This window comes from Chaetura pelagica, unplaced genomic scaffold (assembly GCF_000747805.2).
Source record: "Chaetura pelagica isolate M959 unplaced genomic scaffold, ChaPel_1.0 scaffold583, whole genome shotgun sequence".
In the NCBI taxonomy this organism is placed as follows: Eukaryota; Metazoa; Chordata; class Aves; order Apodiformes; family Apodidae; genus Chaetura; species Chaetura pelagica.
Window position 1 is genome coordinate 532745 of NW_009952719.1, and position 7648 is coordinate 540392.

Consider the following 7648-nt stretch of genomic DNA (forward strand, 5'->3'; position numbering starts at 1 on the left):
TCCTGCTTTCCCCAGCTCCTGAATGGAAGGGTGGATGGGGGAAGGCAGAGCAACAGGAAACTCTGACAGCTGGGATTTTTCACCAGAATCCGAGGAGCTGTCTGAGCTGGGCAGCTGCACGGGAAGCTGGGTCATTAAAATGACACAGCAACTCAACTGGGCTGTAGGGAAGGAGAATTTCCCAGCATGGGGGGGGGAAGGCTCTGGGAGCTTAGGAGGGGGAAAAGCCCCTTCTCCAAAATAGCTGGGGGAGAGAGAAAACCAGACAAGGAAGGACCTCCTAGGAAGATGGAAAATATTCCTCTGGAGTCCTGGTGCTGTGCCCAGCCAGTGAGTTGCTGTGGTTTTGTAGCCACTGGACTGGGAGCAGGAAGAGGGGGTGGAGGTGGGGGGTGTAAAGGGTTACCTGGAAGAGTTAAGTTCCCTTTGCTGGCTTTTCACACTTTGTCAGTCCCCCAGCAGTGCTGGAAAACTGAGGCCAAGCAAGGAAGAGAATTTTGCAGTTCTCCATCCCCCAAACGCCACATCAGCACAAGCTGCAGGGTGACCTCAATGAGGAACAGATTGTCCCTTGGCCTGTCTCCATCTCCCTGCCTGCAGGGACATCAGGCTGGAGGACCTTGAGCTGGGAAGAGGGAGATGAGGGAGGAGGGACTATTTCCAGGAGCCACACGTTGGGATAATGGCACCAGGGAGCTGGAGCCAGGGTTTGGGAGCTGCAGGAGGGACTGCAGGAACAGGCAGGGAGGGGGAGACTCTTTCTGTCATCTCTGGTTTGATGACACTCTGGCAGCACCCAGCAAAGACTGGCAACTGGTTTTATGTCAAGAGCTGGGACCGACTGGTGAAGCCACCACCAGGACCTGGACCTGAACCAGGTCTACTCCTCCCTCTGAAGCTTCACTTCAGAAAGTGGAGGGAGGTGACACTCCTCCTGCACAGGAGCTTCCAGCCTTCCCTGGGGAGGAAGGAAAGGTGCCATTCCCCTTCACCTGCCTTCCCAGGCAGCTCCTTAGCCCCCTCCAAGGTGGAGCAGACTCCTGAGTTTCTCTGCTTTAACCTCTTCTCATTAAATCCATCTCTCCAGGTTGGATAATCATTTCCTCACTTACTACACTTCCTGAAGCAAGACCTGGGCTTCTCAGGTAAGTACCAGGATCCCACTGGCCAAGTGCTGTGAACAGGCAGCACAAAGACACAGCTTTAACCCCAGGGGTACTCAACCCTGGGTAAAATCTTCTTTGTCATCATTGTCAACCCCATCTTCTACCCTGCTATAATAACCAGTGATGTTCCCCGTCATTTTTCAAAGCCTGCTGGGTTTTCATACCCTTTGTCATGTCTTCACACACAGCCCATGATGCCCTGAGGTGCCTTTGCTGTGTTTCAGGCTGGTCTGGAGAGCACTCACCCCCCTGGAGATCCCCAGACCAGACTGAGTGCTCTGTGGCTTTGGGGCTTTTGTTTCCTGATTCTATCAGCACGATGATTTCAGCATCTATTCAATACTGATGGCAACCACCTCAGCAAAAGAACAGGATGTGAAACAGCCTGGTTGGGAATCTCCACTAATTCCCAGGGCTGGATCCAGCTTGCATTTGCAGTCTGTGAAATCCCCAGAGCCAGATCCTGGTCCCTGTGCTCCCAGGAAGCAGCACAGTCCCTCCCAGCTGGTTTCAGGGGAGAATCCCATCATAGACTGGTTTGGGTTGGAAGGGACCTGAAAGATCATCCAGTTCCAACCCCCTGCATGGGCAGGGACACCTCCCACCAGCCCAGGCTGCTCCAAGCCCCATCCAACCTGCCCTTCAACACTGCCAGGGATGGGGCAGCCACAGCTTCCTTGGGCAGCCTGGGCCAGTAGGACTAAATGCTGGGGCAAAATCCTTCTCAATGTAAAATTATACAAATCTTGCACAGCAGGATGACTCTTGTGACCTGTATGATTTACTCCCTCGTGATAGACTGTAGCTGAGGCTTATTCCTGTGTTCAAATCATCAGAAGGGTTCCCAACAGCCAAAGGAAAGCCAGAGGCTGCTGTGGGAACCAGGGCTCTGGGAGCTCCTCCTGGACTTGGTGTGGAACATCTAGTTGCTGGTCACCAGACCTATTTTCCAATTTCCAGCTCATTTGTTAATTCCAAGTGTCACATCTCATTCCTTTCAGCTTGGGCTGGAATTTCAGAGCTGCTGGATGCCTGCCCACCTCCTGGATTCCAGGTCAGGAGGTTTTGCTTGCAGGCACCTTGAGACAGAGGTGTGGGACCCCCAGCTCTGCTAAGGGTGGCTTGTTCAGTCCCTCTCCCCTGGTCATCCCCTGAGGTTTAATCCAGTTTCAAGGTGATCCCCATGCTTAGACCCCTCGTGGCTTTGATGAGAAGAATATAATACCTTTTGCAAGACTATTTTCAATTAGGTTTAAGACCACATAAGATGAGGTGACACAGCACAAAGTGCATCTGTCCATAGATGAAGTGATCACTTGGGTTGTTGGGTTTGTTTTCATAAAGCCATTTGATTCATTGAGCCCATCAGTCCAACATTTTTACATTGATGTTCCAGGAAACCATAGGAAACATTTCCAGCCAAATCTGCAAGAAAAAATATTTGCATTTCCCTCCAGGCTGATTTCTAACCTAGATTGTGGGGTTGGGGGTTTTGGGAGGGGGTTGTTACATTTCAGTAAGTTTCCACTCACTGTATCTTTTCCTTTATTCTGGAAAAAAAAATGAAATTCAGACCACTGCAGATGCTCAAAATGACTTTCAAGCTCACACACACTCACACAAAATGAAATTGTAAGTAGAAAACATATGGTACTTTGTTTTGGAATAGGATGGGAAGGGAAAAGCTCGACTGTAAAGCTTCACTGAGGACATTTTATTATTCAAAATGAAAAGAAAGAGCTTTCTTTCAGCTAAAGGAAAACAGGATTTTGAGTAGAACTGACTATTTTCTGAAATGGATTCTTTTTTTTTCCCCCAAAGACAAGCAAGAGCCTTATTAATTATTTGTATTGTGGTTGTATTAGGTCACTTATTAAATCATTAAAGGGAAAACTGAAAGACCCTCAGGCATTTCTTTTATGTGAAAGTGGAAACTGCCAGTGAGATCATTTTTTCCCAGTTTAAGAGAAAAAAAAACATATTAACCACTGTCTCCCTCTGCAAACACAGATGATTTGGGACAGTTCTGCCTTTAAACATGGGAGGCAAAGGGGGAAGGAGGGGTTTATGGCTCAGAACTGAAGGGGGAAAAAAATCCCCCCCATCCTTCATTTTATTGCTTTCCTGTGCAGAGGAAAGTTTGAAATGGAAATGAGCCTCCCTGGGGAAGGAGTTTCAGACAGGACTGTGGGGAAGGAGTTTCAGACAGGCCTGTGCTGGCTGCTTCTGTTCTTGTCACCTTGTCTGGAGGGGACAAGCCATAAACACCCCTCCCCAAGTTCACCCTAATGGCTCTGAAGTGGCCCCACAGCCTCAGCACTGAGCACCCAGCCCCTCTGCACCCTGCTGGGTATGGCTAAAAGGTGCCTCACCTTTTCCTTTGGCCTTTAAACTGGTTCCCAACTCTCTCCACTGCTGGGAGGGTCGAGGCTCAGCATGGTCAGACCCTCCCAGCCCCCACTGCTTTGTCAGGGCCCATGGAGAGGGATGGATGTGCTCAGCCATCCAGGGGATTATGCTCATTCCCACAAAATCCTGCTTCACTGAGCAGCCCCCAGAGCTCCCAGGACCTCGGGCTGGAAGATTCTGAAGTTCCCCTGAGCAGCCCTGTCGTTATCTTGCCTTCATTGCATTTTCCCCAAGCAAACATCCCCATTTGGCTTTCGTGCCCTTCGGGTAACTTGGCTCAGAAGTGACTGACTCAGTGTTGTGCTCAAAGGAGAGCAGCTCTCCTGACCCCCTCTGCAGCTGGAGATTATTATAGACTCACAGAATGGTTTGGGTTGGAAGGGACCTTCAAGACCATCTAGATCCACCCCTCTGCATGGGCAGGGACACCTCCCACCAGCCCAGGCTGCTCCAAGCCCCATCCAACCTGCCCTTCAACACTGCCAGGGATGGGGCAGCCACAGCTTCCCTGGGCAACCTGTTCCAGTGCCTTCCTACCCTCATGGTGAAGAATTTCTTCCTAATATCTAACCCAAATCTCCCCTCTTCCAGTTTAAAACCATTACCCCTTGTCCTCTCACTACACTCCCTGTGAAAAGTCCCTCCCCATCTTCCCTATGGGCTCCCTCAAAGATTAGTTTGCCCTGAAGCCACAGCACCTCATTAACCTTCTTCTTTCTTTTCTTTGTAGCTGCAGGTGTTTTTGTTGCTCAGAAACCTACCCTGGTCCCTCTTTTCACCTATTCTCATCTTCTGGGGGCTGTGATTCTTCTTCAAATGTCCATTTATAAATCACTTTAATTAATTTTGTATCATTCTGTTTTATTTATATCACTTGATTTAGGTTTCAGATTGCTTCCACTACCTCTTATATATTGCTTTGATTTTATTTATGGTGTTTCTGGTACATTTGCATTGCTTTCCTTAGATGGATATGATTCTGGCTGGATTTACAGTGTATTTCTTCAGTTAGATTTATATCACTTTAATTAGATTTACAGCCCTTTAGAATTTGAGGGCTTCACTTAGATTTATAATATCCCTTTTGCTGGGCTTGTTTTGCATGAGAGATTCACATCCTTTTTGTTTTAAAGGGTAGTGCTTAACTCAACACTGATGCTGCTTTATCAGCCTCCCAATTAGATAGATGAAGCAAGAACTCACCACCTGCTTTTTCCTCCTCCCCTAATTTCCACTGGGATTATCCCAGCATAAACTCTGCTGCTTTAAATTAACCTCTTCCAAGTCAGCACCACCAGGAATGTAGTAGAAATCATCTCACCAAGTGGGTTCCTCAGAATACTCAGTGGGAGTTGGTGGGATACCACTTTTATTCCTTTCTTTCCTGTACACTAAATATCAAACCATCACAGGAACCCTGAGCACAGTCTCCCAGCATGGCAGGGGCCAGGACTGGGCTCTCCCAGTATGCAGGATCAGTGTCCAGTTGGGTCACACAGGCTCCAAACTGGGTTTTCCCTATTGAACAAGTGTCCTTAATCATGAAGGAACTGGGTGTGGAGGGAGCAATGGCATTTCCTTCTCCTCTTCCCTTTTTCCAGGAAAATACCCAAAGATTTTTAAGACGAGCTGAGAGTTGGAAATTCCAGGTAGAGTTGCCTCTTTGTCCTCAGCACCTCTGACTTCCTGGTGTCCCCAGGAACACAGTTGTGCAAGGGCAGCTGGTACCAAGGCAGGGCTGTGCCCCCTACTCCTCATTTTAAGCTGAGCTCTTGCAGGGCATGAAATTCCAGTGGAAGAGCCTGTCCCTCAACACCCCAGCCAAGACCACAGCAGGAGGAAAGCAGCAGTGCCCTGGAAAGCTGCTTTCCCAGTTAACAGGGAGAGAGAGGAGCTGGCTTTGTCCTTCCTGCCCAGCTCTGCTCACAGCAGCGAAAGGAATCAGCTGGAAGGGAGTGAAGCCCACGTGCTTCAGGGGAAAAGCCAAGCTCGGGCTGAGATGGGTCACTGCTTGTCCCTCAGGGCTGTTATTTCAGATGTTCACAGCAGGGTATTTGGTGGCTTTCCCAGAAACATGTGACTCAGGGCTCTGTTGGAGAGCAGGACAGTGGGCCAAGCGGACCACGGCTCCCAGACCTTTCTCTCTAAACCCACCAAGGGCCTGAGCTGATGGTGTTTAATTTCTATTAAGATCTCCAGCCAGAAAGGTGGAGCAGATGATCCTTGAGGTCCCTTCCAACCTGGCATTCTCTGCTCAGGACTCAGCGTGGCAGGGGAGCACTCACTCTGGGGCCTCACACCAGACAGATGCAACCTCCTGAATCTCTTCTTTCCTCGAACACAACGTGATGCTGGAGCTTGCTGTGTGTCCAGGGGTGTGAAAAGCTTCTGAGACATGAGGTGCTGGGTGAGATACCTGCCAACCTAAGGAACAGGGCAGAGGGTTGCACATCCCCCCTGTCCCTCAGGCAGCAGGAAGGTTTCCCTTCTCCTCACTGTGATCACTGCAGGGCAGAGCAGCAGCTTTCATGGGGTGGTTTCTGAAGGCTTTTGCAGTGGGCTTCACTAAGATCCCTGTATTTGGGCAGCATTTGTGAGCCCACAACAAGCAGGCCAAGAGCTGGGCTCAGGAAAGGAAAAGAAAAAAGCTTTTCACCTCCCGATGTCTTTGCCTCTCTCTGACCTCCCCCTCTATGTGTTTGTTCCCTCTGTGAAGCAGTGAGAGAGGCAAGGAATGTGCTGCAGAAAGCCTGGTGTTTGATAGTTGGATCCAGATGGGAAGGGAAGGAGCAGAGTTGTGTGAGGGGGACAGAAAAAGGCTGGAGCAGGAGAAAGCAAAGAGCACCAAGCCTGCCCTGCCATCTAGCCCAGAGAAACACAAAAGGGATGTGAATTTGACTCTTCAGGTGCTGCTGCTGTTCTGCTCCCAGGAGAAGCTGGACCAAAAAGGGAAGCCTGCCCAGATCTTCAGTGCAAGATAAATACTGACCCACAGAACCTGCTGAATTCTACTGTCCTATCCCAGTGTGATCTGTTTTGTCCCACACCACGAGGAGTCTCCTGAGCCTGCTTCTCAGAAGCAGCTATCACTCATGGAAGGAGCTGTAAGACTGTGTTGGGCACAAGGGAGATTTTTCAAGTGTTTCCCAGTAGCTCCCAAACCTGCACCGTCAGCATCAGCCCTCTCCTTCAGACAGACCAGACTTCTCCAGGTGTTCCTTCCAGCTCTCATGGCCTTTCTGAAGAAGGGCAGTCTAGATCTTGACTGCTGTTAGTGGGTGGTCCCCACTGGCTCCCAAGGTTCAGGATTTCTCTCTCAGAGCTTCAGGTTCCTTGTGAGGGATCCTCATGTCTTGCCTGGTGTGGCTTCAAGGGTGTTACTTTTGTGCCATTTCCCTGTTCACCCCCAGCTATGAACCAGGTCACACTGAGCATGGCAGGAGCAGGGCCATGATTTTGAGTCCCTTCCTATAAATTTACCCCAGAGAGAAAAGGGGCAGGACCCCTCCTGCACACCCCAAGAACCACTCTGGCTTCTCTCCTCCCCCCTTCCTCTGCCTTTCTCATCCTTCCTGCAGCTGCATCCAGCCTCTGCATAAATGAGCATGGTATCTCAATTAATGCACATCTAATCAGGACAGCAGCATCTCTGGAAGGGAGTCTGCATCAGCTGTAGAGGCTGAGCACCCAGTTAACCTCCCAGTGCTCTGCCACTGGGGCTTCCTCATTTAATTACACCCAGGCTGCTGTACTCCTCAGCCTTTTAATTGCTCAGGCCAGAGCATAAGGTAGCAAACAGGTCAGAGGCAGAAGATGCTGAGCATTGTTTTAAGACAGTAGAGCTGGTTTTTAAACACCATTCAGAAGCTTATTTTATCTAACTGCTGAGGAGGGCCCACAGGAGGGGCAGCAGGGAATGCTCAAAAGTCATCCTGAATCGTTTTTTTAATTAATGAAAAATGACTTGAAGCCAGATTCCCTTCTGTAAGATCTCTGCTGAACACCACACCAGTCCTCTCCTAGAGCTTCAGATCAAGCCATAGATCCTGTGCAGTAATATTCCTGATGCTAAT